This window comes from Grammomys surdaster, unplaced genomic scaffold (genome assembly GCF_004785775.1).
Source record: "Grammomys surdaster isolate TR1022 unplaced genomic scaffold, NIH_TR_1.0 137, whole genome shotgun sequence".
NCBI lineage: Eukaryota > Metazoa > Chordata > Mammalia > Rodentia > Muridae > Grammomys > Grammomys surdaster.
This window is the reverse complement of record NW_021604595.1, coordinates 8,212,354-8,225,942: the sequence shown is the minus strand read 5'-3', so window position 1 is coordinate 8,225,942 and position 13,589 is coordinate 8,212,354. Positions and strand designations below refer to the sequence as shown.

At 39.2% G+C, this 13,589-nt stretch overlaps 1 pseudogene; it reads right to left on the bottom strand.

Annotated features, from left to right (window-relative positions):
* Positions 1–9,139: 9,139 nt before the first annotated feature.
* On the bottom strand, positions 9,140–9,500 carry LOC114617666 (annotated as a pseudogene).
* Between the last annotated feature and the right edge of the window lie 4,089 nt (positions 9,501–13,589).

Below are 13,589 nucleotides of genomic sequence, written 5' to 3'. Positions count from 1 at the left end.
AGAAGAAGAAGAAGAAGAAGAAGAAGAAGAAGAAGAAGAAGAAGAAGAAGAAGAAAATAATAATATCCAATAAGAAAGTTGCAAGCCAAGTTTTCCCATTTTCAGATGTTTCATAGTTTTAAAACCCCAAGGGTCCCATTACCAAGTAGCCAGGATTGATAAATAAATTTAGCAAGGTTGCAATATACAAAATCAATATACAATCAATATACAAAAATTAGGAAATTTTTAAATGTATCAATAATAAAACTATTCAGAAAGAGATTATAAATGTAACCTAAATCACATGAACAACAATATTAAAAAAACTATGAAAAAGTTAAATCAGTAAAAAAATGGTTTGCTTCTATAATGAAAATTACAAATGATTGATTAACCTGGAGAGAGATACACACAAAGTGGAAAGACACCTCATGTTCACAGATTGGAAGAATTAGCATTATTAAATACTCATGCTACATAAAGCAATCTTCAGATCCCTTCTGATTCCTGTCAAACTATGAATAACAGTCCTCAAAGTTGGATGAAAACACAAAGCACCCCAAAATAACCAAGTAATTCCATACAAAAAGAACAAATTTGGTGGCATTCAAGATATGTTACAAAGCATAATTGGCTTCAAGATATAGTACAGATTGACAGTACAATATTGAAATAAAAACAGCCACAAATACATAAACCAGTAGAACCAGAATGGAGAACTTAGAAAGCATTCAGGTATTTACAGTCAGATGATTCTCAACACAGGCAGAAAGAACAAAATCAAACCTGCTCTTGATAAAAAAATGACAGGAAACTTTAATATCTGTATGCACAAAAGGAATTTTTAAGACCTCTTCATCTTTCATGTATGCTAACACCATCTCAAAATGAATCAAAGACCAAAATATAAGACCCAAACCTACTCAATGACCAGAAGGACATATAGAGCGTTTGAAGATGTGGGTCTAGCCAAGGAGCTTTTTGGACATCACAGAATCACAAAGAAAATGAAACTTGACAAATGAGATGACATGAAACTAAAAAGCTTTTTTATTTTACAAATCAAAGAAATCATCAAAGGGTCAAAGAAGCAAATTACAGAATGAGTAAATTACTTGTGAACTCTTCGAAACACAAGGGATTCATTATGAAGTTCAAGGAACTCCAGCAACTCAATAAAAAACGGGGGGGGGGGGGATGCAGAGAAATTGAGTGTCAAAGGAGTAAGATACCCAAATAAAAATCTTCTCAAAAGAAGATTTAAGTGGCCAAAGAGCACGTGAGAAAATGTTCAACGTCACTATCAGGGAAATGCAAGTCAAAACCTTAATATCATCTTACTCCAGTTTGAATGGATAAACCCAAGACAGTACATACTTGTGATTCCAGCTCTCAAGAAGCTGAAACCAGAGGATCACAGGTTTAAGACCACCCTGGGCTACACGGTGAGACCAGGTCTCAAACAAACAACACTTGAGAGGGATAGGTGAACACCTGCAGCTGAGTTCACTGCATCCCTCTCTCCACAGGGTCCAGAGAGAACTCAGCATGGGTGCTGAAAATTTCATCAGCATCAACCAGGAGAATCTAAATGAGCCCGCAGAAAACTCAACCTGGCAGGAGCAGGGCATGCTGTTTGTACAACATGTCCCTAAGCAGACCACATCCTGACTCATAAAACAAACTAACTAATTCAAAACAACAGAAATATAGCATGACAATGATCACCCGACAGTGTTTGTTGCCACGACAGCTGGTGGAATTGACAGGTCTTGTGCGGGTTCCACTCCCCACAACTCTAGGGTAAATATGGCTCCCTTGCCAAACTATCTTATTTAATTTGGAAGGACTTTACAATCCCAAATGTCCCTAACAAGTTTCCCTCCCTCGCTGGCCATAGAATTATTCAAACCAGGTTTTCCTCATTCCTGAGGGAACAGGAAGAATGCATCTTCTCTGCCACACCCCACCACCACTTGCACAGTAGCAAATGAGGAAAACGATTTCACTAAGCAGCACATGCTAGCTTTGAACTACTGATCCTACAGCCTTGGCCTCTCCGGTACTAGAAATACAGATAAGTGACGCCAGGGCCGAGCTACTCCCCACCACTTTTACCCTGCAACTTCCGCCTTCTACAGCCCATTGTCATTCATATTGTTCCCTGGTGCAAATCTTGCAGGCTCTGTCATTATGCAATGTTTTTCTCAACTACACTGTGAATATAATATGTAACTAGTAAATGTCTATCACTCTTATCTGCCTATCATCAAGTGTGATACGTTTGGCCGTCTCTATAATCATATTCACCAATGAGATGAATGGGAGTTATTTATAGAATGGAATCAAATATTGTTGACAGCAGAAACACCAGCGGCCACAGTGGTTCTCAACCTCTGAGTCACGACCCGCTAGGTGTCAACAGACCATTTCATAGGAGTGGCACATCACGTATCCTGCTTATCAAATGTGTATGTTACAATTCACAGCAGTAGCAAAATTATGGTTAGGAGTGACAACAAAGATAATTTTATGATTTCGTGTCACCACAACATGAGGAGCTATATATTAAAGGGTTACAGTTCTAGGAAGAGGCACTGTCCTATCATGTTCTTTTCAGTGAGCCCTTGGCAATGGGTATCTCTCAGTGTTAACATTTCAAGAAAAGTGACAAGAAAGAGCCTACCACAGAAGCAGAAGTGCGAGCCAGGATGACCTGCTGTTGCACCATGACTGGTCTTTCACTGCATATACACATGCTGAATCTGCCTATGAGGAACCTCTAGGCTTTAAGGTTGTTCTCACAAGATAAGGAGCATTGACAGGGTCCACCAAGCATCCAATAATGAACCGATTGATACCAACATCCTGCTGAAGAGCTGAGTGATACCCACTAACGGTATGTCCTGTGGGCAGAACCAAGAGTCTCCATCTACACTGCTCTTGGTCTGCAAAGGGGGGAGCAGGCTGAGTCCAAAGGATGAAAAGGCTTGACCAACAGCCAAACAAGTCAACGAAAATTCCAAAGAAATATGATGAAAGGAGGAAAGAATTCCCAGTATCAGCAGTCTTCCCAGTGAGCTGACTGAGCAGGGCAAGCTTCCTGTGTCCATTGCACAGTATGGGGACAGGTGGTCAAGCTATACCTGTCTGCTAGAAGAAAAGGAGATGAGGATTCCCTGAAGAAAATCAGGGAGCCAAAGACCTGTGTCCCTCATGTAACACAGAGATTGCTTTCTTTACCCTCTGATCCTATACCTATACCTATACCTATACCTATACCTATACCTATACCTATACCTATACCTATACCTATACCTATACCATTATATGTAATATAGTATGTAAATATATTTATTAATTATATTATATAATATTTATTATGATACTAATTATTATGTTATTAACATAATGTATTAGTATCATATAATACTATATAAAAGATTTAACATAAAACACATTATATTAATATTGTATATTAATATATAGAATGTATTATATACTATATAATGTAATATGTACATTATATTTATATCACACACACACACACACACACACACACACACATATAAAATCTTTCAGCACCCAGAAACCGAATAGCATGTGTAAACATGACACATGAACAATGTGTAGGTGAAAAAAAGTCACAAAGAAAATCTAAGCAACAGTACCAATGAGCAAAGATGAGAAGTGAGGGGAGGAGGGAAGGAGTAGACGAGGAATGAAAATGAATGAGACATGCTGGCCATGAGAAACAACCTAGGGAGACCAGTGCAGACTTAGAGTTCCGTTATGTACTTAGTCACCACAGGAAGCTGCTGTGAAAAACAGAAGCAGACAGAGTTTTAAGAGGAAGAGTCGGTCGGTGGAAGACAGAAGTAGGAAGCTGAGAAAAACTATAGGGGATGCTAACCAGAAAGAGACTAGCTTGAATCTCCACCAGGGTACCCAGGAAGATGATGGTAGAGATGGAGAAGGTCTGAAGCAGCTGTGTGATGCTGCGCGACACCCTGTTCGTACTCCCCAGTCTCCCCTGTTTTATCTCTGGCTAGTGGACATTTGATAATATAAGGAAAGTTCTATGCAAACTGGCCCACTTCAGGCAAGCACAGAATACTAGATTTTTTTTTCCTTTGTGTTTGTGGGAGCCTAGGCTCTCTTATCTGCTCAGAACATACATATGCTCAAAGATTATTTTGACAACTATTACTACAAACGTATGAGAAGCAGAAAAATCTAAGTGGCTTGATTAGAACTCATCATCTGTGTGTGCTATGTGTGCCATTTTTGCACGTGTCACTGTGGGCATGTGCACGCTGGTGCACAGCTATATGTGCACACACGTGTGTGGTGGAGTTGGGTGTCATCTTTAATCACTTCTTCATGTGAGACATGTTCTGCTCACTGCGCCTAGAGATCATTGAATCATTGAGGCTCGCTGGCCAGTGAGCTCCAGGCATCTCCACTTGCCCGTGCTTAGATTAAAGACTTGCTCGGCCACATCTAGTTTTTAATGTGATATCAGGGACCTGAACTCAGGCTCTCATGCTTCCATGACAAACCTTTTAGTGACTGAATATGTCTCCCTAAAGACACATTTTTATTTTATAATTTATTCTTCATCCGATCTCTTCTACCTGATTCTTTTTACAACTCCCATTAAGTGCTTGCCCCTCAAAGCAGACTAAACGCTTCCCTTTCCGTGAGTAAGCCAAGCAAGGCTCAGATGAATGAAAACTAATTTAGTTTATTCCCTGACAAAAGTAGCAATGGCTGAGTTTTAGAAGTCAGCGTGGTGAGGTTGAAATACACCTTACACATATTATATGTAATAAGTGTTATAATTATGTGCATAGTTATACAACTCCTTTTCTATATTTAAGTACATGTGTATCTAGATAGGTGCAGAGGGTTGTATGGTTATGACATCTGTGTGATTCTAACGGAAGGGAGGATGACAGCAGCTATACTGCGTATCACTGGGTGACGGCCCACAGACGCATACCTAAGCAAAGAAGGAGCTTAGTCACCAATCACTGCACACAGCATCTGAATCAATGAATTCAGGCATTGACATGCCATATATGCACATATACACACACACACACATAGACACACACACACAGACACACACACATCATCACCACCACCACCATACAATTTCCATTTTCAGTTCATGTGCAAAATTTTCTAAAAATGTCTCAAAACACATGACACACCAATTAGGACAGGACATCTTTCTTTGAATATAGGACTTTAACATGTAGCCCAGGCTAGCCTCAAATCTTCCAGATTCAGTTTCACAGTCTCTGGACTTACAAGTGTGTGCCACCATGCCAGAGTTTCAGCATTCTTTTCTCAACACCCATGCCATGACTCTGGGAAGATAGAAGTGCGCTTGGGTCCTGCAGAAAGAGCTGTACTCTCAAGAACATTCTCTGGGACTAACCTTCCCGCCAGCCTTCCAGCATCACTGTGCAGGATCAGGCAGAAGGGCTATCTCCCTCCTCTCCTGTGATTGTTCTGCAGTGTGTAACAGAGAGCTTCAAGACTGCTGCAGAAAAATTTTAATTTCCACTTACTCTTCTACTTGAACTTTCATATTAATATCAGGATCTCCCTTGGTACAAAATAGAGAAATATGTCACAAACACAACTTAAAGCATCTATGCTGGGGATGAAGAGAGAGCTCAGTGGTTGAGAGACTTGTTGCCATGGCAGAGGACGAGGGTTCGGTTCCTGGCATCCACACAGTGACACACAAATGCCTGTAATATTAGTTCTAGGGGATCTGATACCCTCCAGCATAAAGGGTATCAGGAGTGAATGTGGTACACAAACATATATTAAGCAAACACTCATACACATACAAATAAATAATTTTACAAATTCATGTTGCCAAGAGTGATCAGGTATAGAATTGGGGTAAATACTATATTTATTAATATGCAGACACTACTAATTATTAGCACATAGTACTAATCAGCATTATTCTTATTTAATAAACATTTTAAAGACTACTGGGTATTCTTAAGCATTACAAGAGTGGATCCGGCCTAAAAGCAGGAAGTGAGAGAATCCATAGCTCATCAACCCAGCGGGAAGATGCTGAGAATCTAATGAACTTAAGAGAAACCCCAAAGTGCTACATAAATCAAAGAACTCAAGCTGAGTGGCACAACTGGCAGAAACACTAGAAGAAAATACAGCACACTAGTAGAGCAAAACCAGCAATTTTTTTTTTTTTTAGCCTGCTTTTTTTGTGGCTTTAAAACTTTCTGTGAATAGTTTGTCTTCCTTTGGCCTAATAAAGGATTATCTTTGTATACAATAAAATGCAATTGCCTCGAAAGGTTTCACATTAAAAAAGTTACATTTTCTGTTTAAAATTTAAATGGAGTTTCCTCTAAGAGAAAAATTGAACCTTGAGGAATTTTTTTTTCTGATATAAACCAAATATTTTTATACGTTAAAATCTGTAGCTAAACCAATTTTATATTTAATCTTAGGACAGGATAGATTCCTAAGGCATTCAGTTAGGAGTTTGTATACAGCCAGCTAAAGCATTGATTAGAAATTAGGCAAAATTCCAGTAGTATATCCTCCCTCCACTACAATTATAAAATAAAATTTAAAACAAGAAAAAAAAAAAGAAAGAAAAGAAAACCCCCAATAGGAAAACCTTCTAAATATTGAGATGTAAACATGGTCCTGATAAGGCAGTTTGTATATAGAAGACAAAGCCATACAATACACAGGAGAAAAAAACACAAGCATGCAAATAGCACAGACATCAGAGGCAGAAAAGCCAGTGCTGAAATCCTGCTGCTCTTGCTGTATTTTCTTTTTTTTTTAGAAATTATTGATCTCTATTGAGACTTAAATTCCTTGTCTATAAATTACTGATAACTGTACCTGCTTTGTGATATTGTGAAGATTAAATAAAGCAGGGTATCCATACATGAAAGCCCTTGGTGTTAACATAAAGCAGACGTTGAGGTCAGTTTTCTTCTTACATGCTTAACAGTGAGTAGTTAAATAGTTTCCGTCTGGCCAATGTCCTTACACACACCCTTTGTGTTTTATTCTCTTATCAGGTAGGACTGCATTTGTCGTCAACTATTAGAAAAGCGTCTTAGCAATTTTCTCACACAACAAGATATAACTTGAAGCCATTTGAATTTGAAGACTGAGTCCTTCCTGATCAGTTTCTACTTACCTAGTATCGGCTAATGTCTGGGTCAACGGAGTGAGCATTTTGAAATATTTCTTGGGCCAGCAAGATGGCTCAGCTGGTGAAGGTACTTGGGACTGAGCCTGATAACCTGAGTTCGATACCTCAGCCCCACATAGAGAAGCAAATTTCCCACAAGTTATCCTCTGATCTTCCATGTGGGTGAAGGCAGGGGTGGCTATGCATATATTTAAATAAGTAAATGTCTGTGCAGAGGAATTTCAACACTGGTTTTTGTGCTGTCACGGATGTCTGCACTGTTCATAGTACTTTGGCTGTGGTGTGTGTGTGTGTCTATTACCATATGGCTTTGCCTCGTATATACAAAATGTCTCATCATAGCCTTGTCTTACTCTCAATATTTAGGAACTTTTTCTTTACAACTTTATTTCAATATAAGTCACACAATGTGCAATCCACCTATTTTGCATGTATAATTGACTGGATTTTAATTCACTGTCAAAGTTACACAATCATTGCCACTGCTGCCACACAAGATATGCTTCACAAGCTAACAGTGTTCTCATGTCCATTTCACCATTCAAAGGACACCCAGTGTGGTGGTTTGAATAGGAATGGCCTTCATAAACTCATGTGTTTGAATGCTGGTAACAAATATCACTATTAGGAGGTGTGGCCTTGTTGCAGTAGGTGTGGCTTGGCTGGAGGAAGTGTGTCACCATGGAGGCAGACTTGGAGGTTTCATAGATGCTCAAGCCATGCCCAGTAGGACAGCCTCCATCTGCTGCCTTTGAATCAAGATACAGAACTCTCAGCTCCTTCTCTAGCACCATGTCCACCTACATTCTTCCATGTTTCCCACTATGACAATAATTGACCAAACCTCTGAAATTGTAAGCTAGCCCCAATGAAATGTTTTCCTTTATAAGAGATGCCGAGGTCATGGTGTCTCTCCACAGCAATAGAAACCCTAGCTATGACAGCCAGTGACCAACTGCCTGCTTCCACAGACTTGTCTGCTCTTGAGCTTTCATGAGTATGGCGCTGATGGCATGTGGCATTCTGTGGCTGGTATATAACTTTCCAAGGTTCATCCATATTGCTACAAATACTTACCAAATTTTTTGTCAAATAATATCCAGTCTGGATTCTCATACTTTATTTATCTATTTACCAACTGAGGGACATTTAGATGACTTCTACTTTTTAGACCTTAGCTTCTATAAGCATTCACAGGTATGTTTTACATAGGCATGTGCTGGGTCATATAATAAGTTGGCAATTGCATGTCCAAACTTCAGGGACTTCTGTAATGTGCTACAATTACTACAACACGTTTCTTACTATCTTTAGTATTATTACATGCTTGAAATTACATTTACTCTGATGATCCACTCTTTCTTACGGTTTCCATTTGTATAATATGCATTTTTTAGTTATTTCCATTTTTAATCTGATTTTGTTTTTTAAATTTAATGCAGTAGTTCTCAACCCATGGGTCACAAGCTTCTTGAGTGCAGGTTGGGGAGTGGGTTGTTGCATATCAGATGTTTATAGCAGTAGTAAAATAATATTTATGAAGGAGCATTGAAATAATTTTATGGTTGGGGTAACTACAACATCAAGAACTGTATTAAAGGATGGAAACCATTGGAAGATTAGGAACCACTGCTCTAAAGTGTGTTGCTTACATATAGCATACAATTAGTTAGATCTTACATAGGTAGGTAGATAGGTAGATGATAGATAGATAGATAGATAGATAGATAGATAGATAGATAGATAAAACCTCACAGATCTTGGTAATCTTGACTTTGGTTGGATTATTTAACCCATTCACATTTGATGTAATAATTCACATTTACACTAAACTGCATATGTCTGCCTTCTTGTTATTATTTAAGCATAATTTCTTTCATTTCTTTAAACATATTTCTTTTTTTTTTTTTTTTAGGAGCCATGATCTTTTATGGGGGAGGGTTCATCAATCCTTCTTGGCCGCCGCCTTCCTCATGGCTGCCAACACGTTGCTCAGCTCCTCCCGCTTTCTCTTCGCGCGGATGTGCGTGCCCACCCTCTTCTTGATGAACTTGAATGCGCGCTTGTCCTTGGACACTTTGAGCAACTCCATGGCGCGGCGCTCGTAGGGCGCGAAGCCGCAGACCTCTCGGATCATGTCCCGCACGAACTTGGTGTGCTTGGTGAGGCGCCCGCGGCGCCGGCTGTGCCTCGGCTTGCTGACGTTCTTCGTCACTTTGTGGCCCTTGTTGAGGCCCACGGCCATAGGGTAACGCAGGGCCATAGCTGCTGCTCTCCGATGGCGGCCAGGACAGGAAGCTTTAAACATATTTCTATTTGCTTTGAATTACGACATAGGACTCCTCATCTCAAAAGTAGTTTTTGTTTCTTATATCTTTCCTAGTTGATTAAAAACCATACTTTACTCATTCATAGCCTTTCCATTTAGAGTTCCATAAATTATCTTTCCCCAAATTATTATTTTTTTATTTAGTTCAGTTTTGTTTGTTTAGCAATTTAACTGCCTTAGTGAGCTCTATTTCTCCTGCCATGTGCAACTGTGTCATTTCTCCTGATATCAATCTCTGGTTTCCACATATGCACATGAGAGGTACTCTAACACACACACACACACACACACACACACACACACACACACGGAGATTTGTCAAAATAAGTGTAAACAGCCATAGACATATGAAAAATGTATCAAAGCCATATTGAGATTCCACTTCACCCTTGTCAGAATGGCTAGCATAAAAACATGTCATGTTGCCAAGGATGTAGAGCAAAGGAGTACTTAAACACTGCTTGTCAGTATGTGAACTATTGAAGCCACTGGGAAAATAAGAATGTAGGCTCCTCAAGAGTCCCAAAATACCTTATAATTCAACTAACCTATTTGTAAAAATATAGTGAGAGGAACACAAAGGCTCCTGCTCAACCATGATTCTTGTGGTTCTGTTAAGATGTCTATCATAGATGAATGGAAATGTAGACCATAGAAAAGAACACACCTGTGAATGCTCACACTTGTGTGCAAACACACATACACACATATCTAGGATCTATGGTGTATATACTTGTGTACATATACACATATAAATATGACATAAGAGTAAAGGAAGGACTACTGGAGAAGACAAAAGAAATTGACAGGAGGAAGAGAACAAGAAGGGATGGAAAATAAATATGCTGAAGAACTTGATAAATTTGACCAGAAAAATCTTACTATGAGGCTCATTATTTTGTCTGATAATTACACAACAATAAAAAATATTAAATGAAGAGAAAGAATGGAGGGACAGCTGTGTAGGAGGAGCTAAGGTGGGAGGAGTAAGGAGGAGAGGAGGAAAAAGGAAGAGGAGGAGCTAGAGGGGCAGAGATGTAGGAGCGATGGAGAATCACGCAGGTATGGAGAGCAGTCACAGGTAACTTTTATTTAAGTTAGCTAATTGGGAAACAACTTTCTTAGTATGGGCATATTGTTATTGAGCTTTACCAAACATATAAAGCCTTTGATTAATCTATAAGCACTAGAGTCTCATTTTTTCTACCAGGCCCGCATGGATGGCAGGATGGTCTGGGTGATGCCCAACCTTGTGGAGACAGCATGGAAGATTGGCAGAGCCATCTCCCATGCTGGTGTCTCATGGGCGGCAGGGCTGATGTTTCTGGCTGGCCGTTTCTAGCTGCCGTGCGCATGTGGCCTCCGCCGAGAAACATGGTAGCTGAGCTAGGCAAAGCCGCCACAGCTTAGGTAGTCGGCATGAACAGAGGCCGTTTTAAATATTCAACACAGCTGTACTAGCACACATCTGTAATCCCACTTCCTGAGGTTGAGGCAGGAGAATTTCATGATTAAGGCAGGCCTGGGCTACAGAGTTAGCTTGGGCAATTTAATAAGATCCAGTCTGAGAGTGAAGTTTTTCTTTTAAGATCTCAGTCTGGAACTGAGTGGTGGAGGACTTGCCTAGTACATACAAGTCTCTTGGTTTAAAACCAGTACCAGAAGTTAACAGAAAGGAGAGAAAATAAAGCAAGCAAATCAAACATGCATAGCAATTACAGCCATAGATTGCACAAAACCTTCTGTAGTCAAATGACAGGCGACAATTAGACTTTTTAAAATCTTTGGAACATTTCATTCTCCAGTATTTTTTTGGTCTGGAATAATCTATTGATTATACATATAACCTTCAACTCAGAAAATATCTCAATATCTGTAGATATCTGCATTATATGGTCTCAGTATATGAAAGAATCCAAGAACATATTATGTCCAATACAAGTCACATTTAACTTGCATTGAAATCTCGTTATCTATCTAGCCTTTAAAGTTAAAAGGACATCATATAAATCCATTATAAGACCCCAGGAAATAAATAGCAGTCAGCTAGGGTAGGGGTTGCAAGTACTTGTGAGTAACCAGTTAGGATAATGTGTACCGAGGAGAACAACATCCTTTGAGCTGTGCAAACCATGACACAATACATTATAAGGGGGAATCAGTACATGGATTACGACTTGTAGGTCATCTTTACTTGTAATAGCCCAACGTGGAGCTGGCCATGGTAGTATCCAGCCATGAACGATGGGCTATGTTGTGAGCATACCATCCTTTGTGCTTCCTTGGTGGTAAAAAGATGAAAACTGCTGATGTAAGCAAGCTTCATGCCTGGTGGTTGGTGCTTGAACAAAACAATACACATAGATGACTCCACATTCATGGGATATTACAGAAAAAAGTAAACAATTAATACTAGAAAAAGGGCCAAACTATGGTTGACTCTGTGAGTGGAGGCAGTGATGGACTGGAACAGGGATAAAGGAAATGTCAGGAGGATATATCGCAAGCTATCACAATGATAGTTGTGGATACGAATATGTCCATGGCTCAGTAGATAAGCCAGCTTGCTGTATAAGCAAAAGGACCTCAGTTCAAATCTCCAGCAATGGGAGGCAGAAACTAGGGGGTCCTGGAAATTTACCAGTCAGCCACCTCAGCCAAAAGAGAAAAACACACCAAGTTGTTGCTGTGGCTATATGGGCATGACCAATGGTCAAAACTTAAAACATATGCAATTGATTGTCACTGTTATATCAAAAGAAGATATTATGCACTCCTAGTGAACCCTTAGTTCTACTTAATAATTATTGGCACACTCGGGAGGAAGTTGACTACTGTCTACAACTGCATATTAAATGTATAGGACAATGGATTGATTGCGGAACAAGGAAAATCCAGTATAGATACATGCTAAAGAAATCAAATCCAGTAATGTGTTAATGGTGGAATTCTGGTAGCATGTATGTGAATGTTTGGTCACCACATAGGTCTTTTAATTTCATAATGTGGTTTGAGTTTTTAATTAAGCATGCGAAGGTAAAGGCATTGGGAACAGGGCTTTCAGCATGCTAGCCAGATAGCTGTCCAGAATAATACATAAGCTTTATTCTGGGAAAGGACATAAAATGCTCAAACAAGCAATAGCATCATGTCAATAGTTTTCACATGGAAAAGCCTGTCCGCCCATGTCACAGTTCACGGTGACGTCATGTTTGAGAGGATTTGACTGAATAGAGGAACAGCTCTGCAGCTTCAAGTAAAATTTTGCAAATAAATCACATACTTATCTAATATTAAGCTAAAATCACATATGCATTAGGAAATTTGCTCAAAAACTGTTCTTACTGGTAAAATTTTATATATCTGCATTTAACATATATCTTGAAAGACAAAATTAAGCAACAGATTCAAAGAAATTGAAAGTGTTTGAAGCATTAAACATTTTAACTGAATCTAAATATATAACCAAACTGAATTTAAAAAAAATCCTTAAAATAACTGATAAAACTTGCTAGATTTAACAAGGGAATAAGATGGGTAGGCTGAGCCTAAAGCCTGAAGTCACATTTAAAACCTCACCTTCAAGTTTTATCCAAAAGGTCCCATCTGTGGAAAGAAGCCTGATTCCCAAAATATTTTTCAAGGAATATTTTGGTTTACCAAGATAGGTGGAAGGTAGTTTGCTTTTCAGCAGAATTCTCAAAGTTCACAGCAGGTTAGCCATCTAATCCCCAGGCAAGTGATCTTTCAATGTAGTAGATCTGCATTTCATAACTAAGGCATCCCAGGGCTTTTGTGTGGCATTTACCTCTGTTTATGATAACCAAACCTAGCAGTGGCCTGGAACATCCATATGAATGTAGAGAACAGTGACGTGTGTATGCAATGTCATGTGTATACTCACAATGAAAAGAAATGAACTTCAGAGGAGGGCAAGATCAAGAGCTAACCTCAGAAGCACTGTGGGAGATGGAAGGCACTTTCTACACAACAGGATGTGCTAGGTCACTAATTCAAAGGTCTAAGAGAGGCAGCCTCAGACTT